This window comes from Protopterus annectens, chromosome 5.part0 (assembly GCF_019279795.1).
Source record: "Protopterus annectens isolate FY-2018-M chromosome 5.part0, PAN1.0, whole genome shotgun sequence".
NCBI lineage: Eukaryota > Metazoa > Chordata > Ceratodontiformes > Protopteridae > Protopterus > Protopterus annectens.
In genome coordinates, this window is record NC_056735.1 from 241,881,454 (window position 1) to 241,899,651 (window position 18,198).

The following is an 18,198-nucleotide window of genomic DNA, read 5'->3' on the forward strand; positions in this document are numbered from 1 at the left end:
ATGTGGCATTGACAGTTGATACATGTCTTTATAGCATGGGGGGACATGCAACCACAACCACAGTCCTACACAGCACCGTGGGTGGTGCACATGACTCTCACATGTGTAGGTGTGACAGGGGGCACAGCCAACAGTTGTACACATATGCCGCTACTGTACTGGTCTGCCGGGTACTCCATGCCAGTGTGTGGACCTACCTAAATTGCGGGTTGGAGGGATACCAGGGTATGTCAGTTCCCAGCATTAATTACCAGCACAGTAGTGTTGGACATCCTATTACACATCCTACATCAAACAGCCTGGCCTGCTGTCATCTGTGTGTGTCATAGGGGGTTAGGGTCAGTCATTGGGCATATCCATAGGCCATCGTATATCATTTGTCTGTATTGGTCCACATCTGTCCAGCTGCATGGAACGTGTGTGGGCTGTATGGACACACATGATGGTCAGCCCATAATCTGCAGTGGATTAGGACACCCTGTGTACTATAGCTTACCATTGTGACCCCAGTATGTGCTACAGAGGTCATGGTGCCACTATGGATGTGTACTGTCTGCTGCCCTAACATATGGCCACCACAGTCAGTTGTATGCTCACATGCATACCAGAGCAATGGGTAAGTACACATTCTAATACAACTGCCACTTGTTAGGTCAATAGACATATCCTGGTTGTGTTAGGTACTGGAGGACGGTGCTGGAGTGCTGCCTATGTCGGATGCACACAGTGCACCTTCCATACATGGCCGAGCACAGGTACTGTCATGTTTGGCATCCATTGTACTGTGTGCTGGTCAGAGAGGGGAAATCCGTGGGTACCTGCTGTGTCAGTGCATATGCCTTGTGTTGCCTCTTTGCCAAGGGCAGGTCATACTGTGCACGGGCTGTAGCCGACTTTGCCCTACTCAGGTAGTTCCTTCACCAAGTCACACTGTGCCTGTACAGGCCTTGGCAGTGGTGTTGGGCTGTGTGGCCTTGCCCCATGCTGTTCCTGCTGCAACTGTTACTGCAGGATAACATTGTGTAGCATAGCAAATAACATAACAACATGTATGCATGTAGCTTGTGAATACTGCAGAGCCCCACCAGGTGTGTCCGGATACCAGAACTGTGAACCGAGCATCCCAAACACATGCACATGTATATGTCTTGCTTGTGCATCCACCTCAGTATGGTGTGACTGTTCAGGTGTGTGTGCATTGCTGATGGGTGTTATAAGCCACTACACCAGTGTTTACCTAGCATCCCCCACTAGGAGACTGTAGGGGATGTCCACATAGGCAGTGGTGTGCTACAGCTGTGTCAGACGCCATATATCAGACACATCACAGCTTCCAGGGCAGACAGCACACACATTCAATTTCATGCCGTGGCCATCGCATAGGGCCTAGCTGTTGGAGGGTATGCCCCTGCACTGACTGTAGGCCCTAGCCTGCTCCCCGGGTTGTGCTACGTGTGCAGACTATAGCACCCAGTACCCCAGGGTACTCATCCATGTGGTTGAACAGATTCATATTGCTGGTCCACTAATCATGTGTGTGGAGGACCTGTATGTGCTCACTAGCATGTATTGACATGGCATCTGTGAACTGGTGCAATACTCTGGATGCGGATGCCTGTGAGATACCCATGATATCCCCAGTTGTGCTGTGTGAGGTACCTGTGGCTAGTACACCTAGGCCAACACATCCCATGGTATCCACTGTGATGCGTTCCCCTCGGCCTGTTTGATGTGTTAGGCACAGGTCAACAAGCTGGTGTAGGAGGTCTCTGTCCACCCCATAGTGCTCCAACATCCCCAGCCCATGTAGACCCTGGTAAGTCACCCCCGGTCTATAAAGTCTTATGTCACCCCAGTAAGGGTTGTTCGGCAGCATACACATCTGCACTGCCCCAGCCTCCTGCACATGTTGGTATATGTTGCCTGCTGCAGCCCATGTAATTTGTTCGGACTGTGATGTGAAATGTCCCTGCAGGTATACACCGGTGGTGTAGAGTGTGAACGAAACATGTGTGTATGCTGCTTGCTCGCATTAATGTACTGTTCATGTGCGGGCTGGCCATGTCATCAGCTGATTGTGCTGATCAACACCTGTTTGTGCAGCCTGTACACCCTGACTACCCCACCACTGCTGTCATCCCTCCCAACGTCACCAGGCAGGTATAGACACACCCCTAGCTTAGGTTTGCTAAGGCAGGAGCAGTCCGGAGGCACAGTTCTGCAATGTACGTACAGTATGCCTGACCCCCCCCATGCTGTCAACTATATGAGAAACCTGCACCTGGCTGACTACACACATACACTCCAGGGACCTGCAGCACACCCTGGTGATAAATGTGATACACCATAGTCAACCTCATCTGCATAGTATAGTCTTCTAATGAATAGTTATATGACCCATACCGAACCTCCAACATATTAACCACTGCTCAGTGTCGCTCAGATCCACACACAACTTGCAACAGGTGCCTTACCATCACCATATTCGATGTCCCATGGTCTGCCCAGCAACAAAATAAGCGGTGTCTTTACGACTACAACCCATGGCCCTGCACACCACAGACGATGTGCATTAACACCACACCATGGCAGATATACATAGATCCCAGGTTATCATGTACAGATCATCTGGCACAAATAGTCAATAGTGCTGATGTCCCCAGACATATGTTCACATCTATGTCTACCTCTACATCTACATATATAACATATATTATTTGTATACATATATACATGGACATACATATATGTATATATACATACACACATATACATGTACACACATATGTAGATATGGCATTTATATCACAACAGCGAACCACATGACAGCAATGCATTAGACAGGAATGGAAAGGAAACTACATGCGCCACCTGCATCATGTAGTGTTGTTAATATCAAGGCACGTGTGTTATGTTGCGTCACATGGGTCAGACCGTAGCAAGGGTAAGAGTAGGGCTGCTGACAGTTATTCACCAGACCTATTGGCGACTGTATGTGTTGACAACCCAGTGTCTTGGCAGAATATGTGGGCTGTGGACACTAAATAGGTCAGCAACAAAACAAACTGGACACATCCTGCAGCTAGCCATCCACAGATACCAACACATACGCTATAACTGCCAAACACACACCTGCCATGCCCTGGAATCGAGCATCTACCTGTCTAGTCTACCACACTACAGCATTATGCAGTAATAGAATGCGCTACCGAGTTCCGGCATCACCACACTCCCACAGGCATACTTCAAGGTGGATGACATCATCCGCAAAGGCATAGACACCGATAGGGAATGTATGTGGTGTGAGCCATCTAAAAGCATTACTCTGTACTCAGGCAGCTGGAAACACACACACACACAGAGGCAGACACGTGGCAGGGCTGGGAGTCGAACATACACCTAACTACTTTATCACACTACAGCATTACGCAGTTACAGAACGCGCTAGCAAGATTACTGAACACAGCACTCCCAGAGGCATACTTCTAGGTGGGTGACATCATCCGCAAAGGCAAAGTCGCCGATAGGGAATGTATGTGGCGTGAGCCATCTATAAGCATTACTGTGTCCCCAGGTAGCTGGAAACGCACACACACACACACACACACACACACACACACACACACACACACACACACACACACACACACACACACACACACACACACACACACACACACACTTGGCAGGGCTGGGAGCCGAACATACACATAACTACCTTATTACACTACAGCATTACCCAGTTACAGAATGCGCTACAGAGATTACTGAACACAGCACTCCCAGAGGCATACTTCTAGGTGGATGACATCATCCGCAAAGGCAAAGACACCGATAGGGAATGTATGTGGTGTGAGGCGTCTAAAAGCATTACTGTGTCCCCAGGCAGCTGGAAACACACACACACAAACACACTTGGCAGGGCTGGGAGTTGAACATACCTCTAACTACCTTATCACACTACAGCATAATGCAGTTACAGAATGCGCTACCAAGATTACTGAACACAGCACTTCCAGAGGCATACTTATAGGTGGATGACATCATTCGCAAAGGAAAGGACGCCGATAGGGAATGCATGTGGTGTGAGGCATCTAAAAGCATTACTGTGTCCCCAGACAGCTGGAAACACACACACACGCACACACACAAACACACACAGAGGCACACACTTGGTAGGGTTGGGAGTCAAACATACACCTAACTACCTTATCATACTACAGCATTACGCAGTTACAGAATGCGCTACCAAGATTACTGAACACAGCACTCCCAGAGGCATACTTCTAGGTGGATGACATCATCCGCAAAGGCAAAGACGCCGATAGGGAATGTATGTGGTGTGAGGCATCTAAAAGCATTACTGTGTCCCCAGGCAGCTGGAAACACACACACACAAACACACTTGGCAGGGCTGGGAGTCGAACATACCCCTAACTACCTTATCACACTACAGCATTATGCAGTTACAGAACGCGCTACCGAGATTACTGAACACAGCACTTCCAGAGGCATACTTATAGGTGGATGACATCATTCGCAAAGGCAAAGACGCCGATAGGGAATGCATGTGGTGTGAGGCATCTAAAAGCATTAATGTGTCCCCAGGCAGCTGGAAACACACACACACACACTTGGCAGGGCTGGGAGTCAAACATACACCTAACTACCTTATCACACTACAGCATTACACAGTTACAGAACGCGCTACTGAGATTATTGAACACAGCACTCCCAGAGGCATACTTCTAGGTGGATGACATCATCCGCAAAGGCAAAGACGCCGATAGGGAATGTATGTGGTGTGAGGCGTCTAAAAGCATTACTGTGTCCCCAGGCAGCTGGAAACACACACACACACACACACACACACACACACACACTTGGCAGGGCTGGGAGTCGAACATACACCTAACTACCTTATCACACTACAGCATTAAGCAGTTACAGAACACGCTACCGAGATTATTGAACACAGCACTCCCAGAGGCATACTTCTAGGTGGATGACATCATCAGCAAAGGCAAGGACGCCGATAGGGACTGTATAGAGAGTGAGCAGTCTGAAAGCATATTACTGTCCCAAGGCAGACGTAGACAAACACATGGCAATGGTATGATCGGGGCAACTAAATATCTACGGAGCACTACAACAACACTACATAGATAAGGGACGCGCCACAGACAGTACACCCTTCAAGACAGTCAACCAGTGTGTTCAATGTAGGCATCCATCGTGACGTTGAAAAGGGACATCTGTTATCTGGATGACCACCATCACTATATAGAATGTCAATGGCCATGCCCATACACAGAGGCACATCACCGACACAAGGTGTCACTGGGCATGCCCACATACATAGTATCACACGTCCATTTGGAATGTACTGTGTGTCCATCTACACAACAGCATACTGGGCATGCTCACACACGTAGCAGTTGCAAAGGGCCGTCTTGCATGCACACGGATTCTAAACATGGAAGGGCACAGTATGGTGTTACTGTCCCCACGTACATGAAGACCACTCACATGTACTGACCAGTACACACTCAGGAGCCATCACAGATGTCTCAGGTGCAGATCACAGAGGTACACACCGCAGTCTACAATGTAGCCCTCAGATATCACCATGTCGTTGGACCAGCAATACACAGCCATACATTACCACAACACCATGTGACTCATGACCAGTGGACTGTACATAGGTCTACAGCAACTGTGCAGACTACACATGTACCGACAGTATTCCATCATGTGTTATGCATTGCAATGATACCACTGTACATAACCAGGTCGGCTCTACACATACCAGGGGCCCTGGGTCTTACACAGCTGTGACAGATGACTGTCGCTGTACACCAAAGAACACACATGTTTGGATATGACATACATGTAATCGCAGTGGATATGTGCATGGACCACACACACAACACATATGTACATAGCATAGCTTTTGCTGTCCTCCGTGCAGACAAGTGGCTAAAGCAATCACACGCATGCAAATGGAAGGTGGGTCCATGGCTGTTGAATGCTAACAGTACATGAGGTAGCAATGTTGACCGAGGACACATTCCCTCTGTACTAGTTACCCATGACACCCATCATATCATACAACAATCCATGTGTTATGTATGTCATCACACATGTCCACCAATTGCAATGCACACAAACATGGCTACATGACAGGCATGTAGGACCAACACACATGTACAATTTGTAGTGTGCATGCACCTACCATGCATGTGCAGTTGCTGATGTATGTACCTCATCTATGCCCAACTACAACATGCAGTTGCAATGCAGCCCCATCATTGACACCTGTATATGGTGACATACTGACAGTACGGTATGATGTGCATCAGGTATGGATGGATGTGTGCACATAAAGTGGTGATCCACCTGTGCAGATGGATGTTTTCCGGGGACGGCTCACAGGTGTGTCACATGCCATCCTACCATTACATGTGCAAACAGTACGCTATGTTTCTGTTACTTGACGGTGAAGACATAAAACCTACACAGTGGTCAGGTGTTACTGACTATAAGTCACTTGACACCTGTAACACTTACATCCTCCTATGTATATATAGCAGCACAATTTCTGGACGTAGCGTTGGTACACATAATGCGGCCAATACTGCTGCATGTCTGTCAGACGTATCATCATTTATCAGGTGTATCATTCACAGTACTGCCATGGGTGTTTGCTTGTGTGACCATATATGCCACGTATGGTGGGGTATACATCCCAATTGTTACACACCCCTGTACACTGTTGTAGAGATCTGTACATACTGCAGTGTGGAAAGCATGATGTAGGCAGGGGTGGTGTGTGCATCACACACATATCAGCTATCCATATGTGAATGACATTTGTGGTCTCCACAGTGTGTGTGTGTGTGTGTGTGTGTGTGTGTGTGTGTGTGTGTGTGTGTGTGTGTGTGTGTGTGTGTGTGTGTGTGTATGTATGGATGTCTGGTGCATGGAGTGAGGGTGTATGCTACCATACAGAACACACAGGATCCCTAACCCGTCATGGTGATGCAGTCTACTACCCTGTTGATGCCATCGGTCTCAGCCGTACTGGCTACCTGTACATGTTCTTTCTCTGTGTCGCGTCGTGTGGGTGCACAGTACTGTGAGGGTGATGACCACATAGGCAGGGGTCCTCACCTCAACACTATGGGGTGTGCATTATAGTGTTGTTGACCCTGTGAGTGTGGGCATGTTCCTGTAATGTGACAGGGTATTACTGCTACACAGTGAGGCCTCATGCTATCAAGTGCCCTCTAAGGTTATCATTGGCCGGACCGCTATGTACATTCCCTGCACCATGTCAACATACCCGTGATGTGACCTGGTATGGATGTCACGTCTCTAGCCGCTGTAGCCCATTAAACTGCCCACATGCTTCTGGATCATTATATGTGTGGACATCTGTGGTATGTTAGCCTTTCCAATAGTCAGGTTGAGGCTACGTATAGCATGCTGATATTGCCATACGTGCCTGTGAGTACTCCACAGTTACACATGGGAGACTGCAAACACTGCTACCTGTAGGCACATGCAAGAAGACCATAAGGAGGGAACCAGGGCATCATTACCAACATGCTGTTACTGTTGTTGCTGAGACACATACTGTGAACATATAACAATGCATGCTAAACATGTACTACATGGTATGTTTGGTGCATGTCAACAGTACACAACTAATGTAATATACACTTCTCTCACTATTCTTACACAAGTAATGTAATATACACTTCTCTCACTATTCTTACACAACTAATGTAATATACACTTCTCTCACTATTATGTTCATCCTGTGCATCAGACCATTTGAGCATGTCCCTGCACCGATGGTGTGGATGACAGCGATGCAGCACAGGCTTCATCATATGCACAGGGTGATAATGTTTGCCAGGGGCATAGGCTGCACCAATGGATGACATCATGTGTGTGGGTAAGGGCCGGTGATATGATTGGACATGTCTATTCAGTATGCATGTGGGTGTTGTGGTGCCCTACAGATGTGTTTGCTGTGTGCGTGTATGTGTGCACACAGTTCTACCTTTTGTGAGGCCTACACAGGGGTATTATTGACAGCTCCAGATTGTACAGACCAGGTTGTACAGCTCACTGTGTCCGGCCACGGCCACGTGACCTGTGCCTGCCAGGGGTTGCACAGCACTACCAGGCGGAGGTACAGATTGGCTACTGTCCAACGACACATGTCCACTGGAACCATGTCCCCACTGGGAACGTCCAGGGCCACGTCCACATGGCCTGCTGTGTCCTGGTTTGGACAGCGCAGCACCAGCTGCACTGCTACTGCTACTGGCACTATGGGAGCGGGCATGTGAGGTTGCGTGCTCACGTTGACCTGCACTAGGTGGTGTAGCTGGCCTACATCCACGTGGCCTACGCCTCATTCCTACCAGATGTTCCAGCACAGACAGCTCACACTCGCAGATTGCCATGTCACGGTCAAGGATTCCGACCATGTCACCCAATCGCCTGTTCAGAACATCAGCAATCTGTTGTTGAGCATTTGCCAGTGCATGGATGTTGTTGTTTAGGGTACGGATAGCAGCCCTCTGCAGCCTCTGCCCTTCTCTGTTCTGCCATTCAGCACGTGCCTGTGCCGTCATTACAGTCTGGAACATGCATCTGGTGATACCAGCTGCTGCGCTCTGTCCTGCAGGTGCATGTCTGCCAGAGGTCCTCCTACGAGCAGCACCGGCCACATGCCTGTGTGACACATCTGCAGTCATTACACTGACACCATGGTGTGGAGGCACACCTTCTGTAGCCACCACACGTTCCTGTTCCACGCTGACAGACGCTGACTGCCCTTCCTCTATGGCCACCGGTGATGCAGTATCTGTTGGCAGCAGAACTGTGTGCGGGGAAGAGGGGAACATAGCTGGGATGGCAACCATTGGCACAGATTCAGCCCCTGACAACCCTGCCTGTACCTCATGCATATGTTCATTACTACTAGTATCTGTGGGACACTAACATCAGATGGACCGCAGGAGGGTAACGCACCTACATCACCTGTGAATGCAAAGAAAGACTCTAAATTACAATAGACACACACAGACAGTGACATACACACACACACAGTGACACAAACACAGTGACACACACAGTGACACACACAGTGACACACACAGACACACACAGTGACACACACAGACACACACAGACACACACAGACACACCATGCATGTGATTTGACAGATAGCATGCAGCATGCATGTGATACAGCAGACGGCATGCAGCTCAGACATTAATAGTGTTAGTTAGCATACACACAGACACACACAGACACACCATGCATGTGATTTGACAGATAGCATGCAGCATGCATGTGATACAGCAGACGACATGCAGCTCAGAAATTAATAGTGTTAGTTAGCATACCTCCATGGGGTGCACACTACAGCAAGCAGGTGTCATATCAGTAGCCATGCAGTTCACACAATCATGGTAGTATGCATGCATCCCCGTGATACACCATGTGGACCAGAACAGGATAACAGTACACATGGCTGATGTGACCTTCACATGTAATCTGCTCACGTGTGCATTAACATGCATACATGTCTGACACAGTGGTGTCCCGACACATGTACAGCATCGTAATGGGCATCACATTGCGATGTTGTCTGTATGCCCTACAGATAGAATGCATGTTTAGCAAATCTGCATAAGCATGGAAGGGTAGTGTGAGCCGTCTACATTGCTATACAGTGTGAAGTACAGACACCGTGCCATTGCATGGCATCATGAGGTGTCTATATTGCTATACAGTGCATAATATGTATACATTGCATAGCCATAACTGCATGCATACCCATGACATAACGGTGGATTGTGACCCACGATGCTGAGGTGTATACACACCAAACCATGCTGTGTCATGTGACAGGTCACTGGAGGACCTAGAGATGACACCCCTGCACAACTACTACAGTGTCTTAGCTGCCTGGCAACCATGTCCACACATAGCAGACTTGTCAATTCACCATGTCCCACATGACATTGATGTACCACGCACACGAGGTGCACAGCTAACAGTGATGTCCTACAGCAGCAAGGGAAATGTACAGTATCTGTGGCCTGATGTGGTGTCAGTGTCTGTGGAAGCTGTGCATGTGACTACTGTCATGCTATGACAAAGTCATGATGTGCAACACATCTTATATGGTAGACTTTAGTGACACCTCCACTAGCTGTGCACAGGCTGTTAGGATGTCCAGTGTACCACATCAACTGTATAATCAGTCAGCTAAGGCTATAATTGGACCATGTGTGGGCAATGTGCAACAGGGTGTATACACATCACATCTACTGTGTGGCTATGTGTCCCTGGCCATCCCCCATGGCCATGCGTGCACATGTGTTGGCCAAATGTGTGTGATGGCCTTCTATCTCACATGTCTGGGTTGTCACATATGACATACACCCATAGATGTCAGATATGTCACCATCCACAGGGCTATGCAGACAACGGGTTCTATGTTTGGTATGTGGGGTATGGGTTATGGGATAGTGTGACATTATTGCAGCCAGAACACTACATGTCTGGGACATGTCAGATGGCACATCACAATGTGTGCACCCATTGCAGGGGCATATAACACAATGGTGACTCTTGTGGGCTGCCCATATCACAGCTCACTGTGTGGTACTGTTTGCGTACCACACGTGTTGCTCCAATGTATAGTACATATGTCCACACATGTAGCGATGACAAATACTGTGGTTTCATGTCGGTGTATCATTTCATTTGTATATATTGCACATGGGTAGCCAGTGTGAATGATGGGTGATGTGACCTGTATATCGTGAATGGACCGAACATCAAGTGTACAAGTGTTAACTGGCCACATGGCAAATAGATCTATGCTTTAACATGCCTGATACTGATGACAGTCTCACCTGCAATGGCCTGATGTCTGTGCGGCATGCCAGAGGTACCTGTATAGGGGTGACACAGCAGCTTGAACATTATCCATGACTGTATGACAGCCACAGGGTGCACTGTGCATGTTAACACATTCGCCTGTACAATAGCATATAGTATGCACATGTGTGCATACACAGGGTAGCATACTGATGTATGCAGCATGTGTGTCAACATACCTTGCATATGATGTTACATTACATAATGTACAGTGACACATGCAACTAAATGGGATATAATAGTCATATGTGCATTCCTGACTTACCAGGCAACTCCAGGCTCATTGGTTGGGAGACACCCACCTCCACAATGGCAGCTAGTGTTTGTGGATGCTGTTCTGAGGGTGTTCCCAGACTGGCCAGTAGCTCCTCGGTGTGTGTGAGTGGAGGCTGGGTTGGTGGCACACCACCTGTTCCACCTTGTTCCCTGGTGATTGCAGTGGCACGCTGTTTTGCATGTCCTATCAAGTCCATGCAGTGTCTGCGCACCTGCTGGTAGGTGCGGTTATGGCCACCCACATCATTCACCCTCCTGTGAAGATCCTGCCACAGATCGTCACACTGCTGGGCATGCTGTGGCACATGGCTAAACAACACCTCATAGTTCTCATGGAGGTACGGGATGAGGACATCATCATCCTGGCGGCTGTACGCTGGCAGGTGTGTACGAGGCATTATCTGTAAGACATAATGATGGTGACAGGCCACCACAGTATCAGAGATGTACAGAGATACTGCTGCACATACATTTCTAGTAAATCTAGTACATCTGCCCAGTTATCTTTGCAGATCATCATGACACTGACACGACTGATATGTTTGTGTCACACACATGTAACACCCGTTATGCATTGGATATCATCACCATATATGTGTGTCACCTCATTACATTGTTCATACTTCATGTGAATACTGTCTTGATGTGGGCATGTCTGTTTGCCTGCACTGGTGTTCTTACCTATCAGCACATGCCTGGATGTGTCCACGGTAATGCTGTTGACCTTGATGCTGTGTATATGTCACATATCAACACATACACTGCCTTAATGGACTTGCGCAGTGACAATGCACACATACGCATTGAAACCTTTCCATGCATGTGTTTTGCCATATACATCTACATGGCACAAGGGAAATGTACAGTATCTGTGGCCTGATGTGGTGTCAGTGTCTGTGGAAGCTGTACATGTGACTACTGTCATGCTATGACAAACCTGCCACGGATCACCTGTGTTGCACATGTGATAGACATGGGACAATGGCTAGTCGGACGTCATTCGCAGGGATGGCTATCAACTATAGCATGTACAGGCAAGGTTTCCTAGCTGTATCCGACAGCCATTTTGCCACTGCAAGGTGCATCAGTGCTACATTACTGATCCAGACAGTTGATACTACATCTACCATGCGGTCATCACACCATGTATGACAGAGATGACATGTGCAGCTTTGATGAACAGGGTTGCATGGTATGGCGGGAGTATGTCACATGTATGGCATAGGGATCTGTCCAGCATGTGGTGATCCTAGTATTAGGACGGTGGCTGTCCATGACGTATGTCTTTCAGATCAGGATATGGACATGTAGCATGTCCAACATCATAGTGTAGCACATGTCTTTATGCAAGGTAGACAGCATGCTGCATAGTGGAGCTGAGGATTGTGAAGGCTGGTATCGCCCATCCACGCATGGCCAATACCCCTTAAAGGTGATATGTGATCCAATATTGGTCACCCAAGTGCTGTGTATGCCTGTCCAATGATCTCCATGCTCATGGATGGCACCCTGTCATGACATGGGTACCTCATATGACTACCTAAGGGGCCTGGAGACGTCACCAACTCAGGGAGGTGAACTGCACAGCACCATCCCTTACACAGTGTCCATAATGTTGACCGCAGCCTAGGTGGTAGTTAATGTGTACAGGGATATTCACCTAGCGGTGACAATGCTGATATCATCTGTCAGAATGTGCACATATGTCACACACCTCACCCACAAAGCCCATTCTGTATGTTGTTCACAACACTGAGACAGCTATTGCTCATAGGTAATGGCCATTCACATCCTTACATACACAGATGCCTCACATTTGTCTGTGTGGTATGGGCTACAATGAGGGTGGAGTACAACACATTAACCCTGTTTCACTGAAGCTGGCACTGGTGTGATATGCACATGTCACTCCGGCACCTTTTGTAGTGTTGATTCTGTCAACAGGCCACTGGTAGAACACTCCTGTAACATACGAAGGTATATGTAGTCAAACATCCGTACTGTCATGTACATCTGTACTGCCAACATCTACATTGATAATGGTTCATGGACTTGCATACCATACTCAGCAGGGTAATAGTGCGGTGCCACCAATTATGACTGTCGTCACCACTTGTGGGTTGATATTATCCAACACCCTATCTGTATTGTATTTTCATGCTCAGCACTTGTTCAGAACTTGTGAGCACTTCATGAGCTACTGATTAATATAGCACCCATTCCACACCATTTCTCACAGCTACACTGTCTGTCCTTACATTTCCAGCTTGCTTACAGTACAATAGCAGTTGTACACACGTAACTCACATATCTTGTGAGACATGGTTGTATATACTGGCATGTCCAACTGTCACGTACCAGTGCTATTGCCTGTCTATATGATGAATATGTCGTACATGTGGCAATAGAGCAATTGTCTCATGTACACAGTCAATGCTCACCTTCCAACCTACGACACTGCAGCCTGTGGGAGATGCACATATGCAGCCCTGCTGGGGGTAATGCTGTCACCAACCCTGACTGAACCTGACAATCATGTGGGGATGTGTAACATTCGCAACACACCCCAATCATCACATAGTCTCGCAAGATCTCCACCACCACAGGCTACACATACAAGTACAACTTGTGCAGTACCTCTCCATACTCAGTGTAGGCACCAAAGGCAGCCCCCATCACCAAACACAACAACAATAACTTACAGCCCACAGACTCATGTGTGCCCATCACATACAGCCAATAGGGTGTTATAACATACACAACACACCTGTCATAGGTGTCTCTGTAGGCGGTCACACTGATGTTCCACTCAGCAGGCTACACAAGGCGATAGTCGCTTACATCTTGCTGTCGGGTAACTGGTTCTGCAACATAACCGATGCACCAATGCCACACCTCACCAGGTACAATTTGACTGTCATTCTCCATGTTAGTGTGACTGCCCTGAGATGCAACTTCACAGACTACGTGTGCAGGGACATGCAATAGCTCACCGGTCTTGTAGCCCTGAGGGTATGGGCCAAGCCCAGGGGAGCATTATGCATTCATCCTGACCTGTTACCACTGTACAATGACTGACTGTGTCACTTCAACAGTTGCCTATGCTTCTGCTGTCATTCCACAGGCATCTGGTATCTGTCCGCTTTGACTGACATGGTCAACAAAACATGATGCTTTGGCACTGATGACCTGCACCTGTCAGCCCTGGGAGTACAGATAACATGTAAGGTTCTTGCTGCTTCTATACTGCCTGTCTTGCACAGTTTCCCATAACATTCACCACCAGAATGGGAACAGGCAAGCAAAACATGGGGTCATGTGATGCAAAGCTTGACATCTTCATCTCTGATGCACGCAGGCAAGGCACTCCTTATAATGGACCACTTCAATATCTCTGCAGTGACTGGGACCTGCCTCTAGGCTCTGCAGAGCACACCTGCAATGACAGGTTATACACAGACCATACCTTTCAGTCATGTAACCTGGACCGGCACACCCACGGCTGAGGTGTTCCCATATTCCACTATGTTGTACAGACATCCTGGTTAGTTACTTAGCACAATGCATCAGAGGTGCTCCACGTGCAACTAACTGTGGCCAGAACTGCTATACACATTGTAACAAGCTACGGATTCAACAACATACCCCACGTTTACCATACCTCATTTCTTGGTGTACTGGACAGTAGGGCTCAGACAGGTACTACTGATGTGAGACTGACACTACCCCACACTTAACTGGGATCGCCACTCATGTACCGACACATTAGGCCAACGCTGTCCGGGATTCATAACCTCCACTCGGCTGGATCAACCCATACACACCACCTCCAAGACCAACAATATCCTTGACATGGACACTACCAACATGTGACTGGTGTTCCACACCTGGGGTTATCCCCTCGTTGGTGGATTCCAAACATATGCTAATCACCCTTGTTATCCACATCCTGGAACCACACCCTTCATGGCATACACAGTACAAGAGTACTACAACACCTACTACAGAGGTCTTATGACAGCAGTAGTTAACATCATGACACCTGTTCAGATGGGCAATGCACATACAAACACTGAAACATACCCCAGTGCACTTCATTAGAACTTACACGACTGCATGGATCATGCTATTCCACGCAGAGCCATGATGGTACCCACCAGATAACGGACGCCACTCTGGGGGTCCAGTTCCATGGACATAATTTACAACAACAGGTGGAGGTTGTTGCAAAGTGGAGTACAATCCCATGGGTGGGGTAGCTCACTGGTCAGCCTCAGTAGGTCTACAGGATCCCTCATCACATACTCCAGAACTAGCTCTGTAAACATTACTGCAACACATTCCAGGGTGTACCACAAGGCATTATGGAGGTATGTCAGTAGTCAATGGCAATACCCACAGCTGCTCTGACATACAACAGTTACTCAGGAACATTACAGAACCAGGTGATGTTGTTAACATGCTGGTGGATGGGTTCAATGCTACCATTACACCCTCTCACTCCCTACAGGGCCACAATCCATGCAGGAACATTGCGGTGTCCCTGTGGTCACACCTACAAAGTACTAACCTGCACTCTATATGGCCTGGAACACTGGTCCCATGTGACCATCCAACATCCCAGGCTGTGATTTACACAAACCTCTGAATGACATGTATCCCCACTTGGCCACCATATTCAGTAATAGCCTTGTATCAGACATTGTGGCCCCTGAATGGCACACAGCAACAGTTATCACACTCCACACAGGCGGTGCCACAATGCATGAGGGGGACTATTGCCCTATACACCTGACTGGACTGTTCTGCAAGGCGATGGGGCACATCATCATGGAAGTCATTCACAGAGACATTGGTGGGCTCAGGTCCTTTGATGGCACCCAGGTTGGACTTGTTAGGGCCAGAGCATGGCTCCTACAAATGGTGGACTCCTTTGATACAGTTACCAGGGTAGTTGATGATGGTAAGGGGGTCCACACAGCCTACATTGTCCTTTCATTGCCTTTCAGCACCGTTCTCCATTCTGGTATTGACAACATACACATCCACCTGCACATCAACCCCTATGTTTCAGGATGTTATGCAAAGTGGCTCATGGACAGGACACACACAGTGAGGGTAGCATACCATAGTACCTACTGTATTTCAGTTACACTTGGTGTACCACAGTCCTCAGTCATAGGGCCCCTCATGTTCGGTATATGCTTCCCTGAGGTACAGGCTAGCATAGAGGGACTTTCCCTGCCTAGCTTTACAGACAACTGCATACAAAGTGCCATATTTGATCCACCAGCTGATACTGACTCCCTCCATAAGGGTGTCACTGTGATGGATACCTGATATCAATATCATGGCCTCAAGCTGCATGACACAAGGTGCATGAACATCCCCTTTGCATTACACCATTCACCCACTGATTATCACATAAGTGGTAGTCTCCTACATACATGTCACATTGTACGTGATCATAGTACACACGTATGTCGCACCCACTCCTTTGATAACCATATTGCCACTTCTACATGGCCACACTTATCTGTACTGGGTTTGTAGCTGGAACATAGGCATCCATTGTACCTCTGAACACCAGACGTATACACACATTCAAGAGTACAACACTCTGTTTAGGGTGTACCTTACACAACAGCTACGGCTTTACATACCACAACATTAACACACCATGACGTTTATTGAGCTCTGACGGATGACGTATGTGACAGAATGATGGACACCACGTCTGTACACATTTGCATACTACATACTCAGGGGTGACCTCTGCTGAACAGACAGGGCCCATGTCCACAACAATATTCATGGATATACTCCGCATAAGCGACATAAGCAAAAGCCACTGTCAGCAACATGCTCATGCATATGTGCACACATGCAATGATGAGTGGGATATGCTTGAGGGTTATATACCCAAACCAGACACTCACCATGCTTTGGAACATGATTCCTATGTACATCATGCAGGGACACTCAGTAGCACTGTTCATGTGATACCTCACATGGTGGATGGGAGACACATGTACGCCAGGGATTACTGCAGTGGCTGTACTGTGCAGAGGTGCAGGTAACACATGGCTCTGCTGTTCACAGACAGGACACTACCCTAGAGAGGTGCTGCTGGTGTGAACACTGTAGTTGAGCTTACACATAGACTTGCCAGACTGCATAGTACCCCACTCTGAACCTGTGAAGCTATTACATGTCCTTTGTGCATGGTTAATTGAGTAGCTCTTCCATTTAAATTAGCTATCATGCTATTACAGTGTCCCGTGAATACAAGCCATATGTATCCTGTTATTGTATATTGTACATGCCAATAGACGATACCTTTGATATGCATGATATGCCTGTTATGCTGTGTAGAATATCTGACATATCTACCTACAATACTGTACATTACACATATTTTACATAGTATCCCATAATGCAAAGCATACTTCTACAGCGGGACCACCTTAGACATGTCATTGTTGTTATATGCCCATACACATGCCTACTGTGACAGTATATCAACATATACTATCCCCTGCTATGGCACTTACTTGTTGGACATACCCTACCACTGACAGCGGGTGATATGGAATTGTTCTGTTTAAAGCCCTCATGTAGCATCCCTTGTGGTGCCTGTGATGTTTACCTTGTGGCCCACTGCAGGACACACAATTTCTACAAGCATTACTATGCTCAGCAAAACATCAGTACATAATACCTTTTCCCACTTTATGCATTGCGGACACTTTTAATTAATACAACACAGGCTATACATACACTAACATAATTAATGCAAAACAGGCTACACATACACTTACATACTGAGTGTTCTACATACCTTGTTATCATTTCAGACTTTCATGACTATCTCTCTTACACTGTTTAAACAGTTCTATGGTATGAGCATATGGTTTGAATGTCTGGCAGGTCATCCTTATATACGT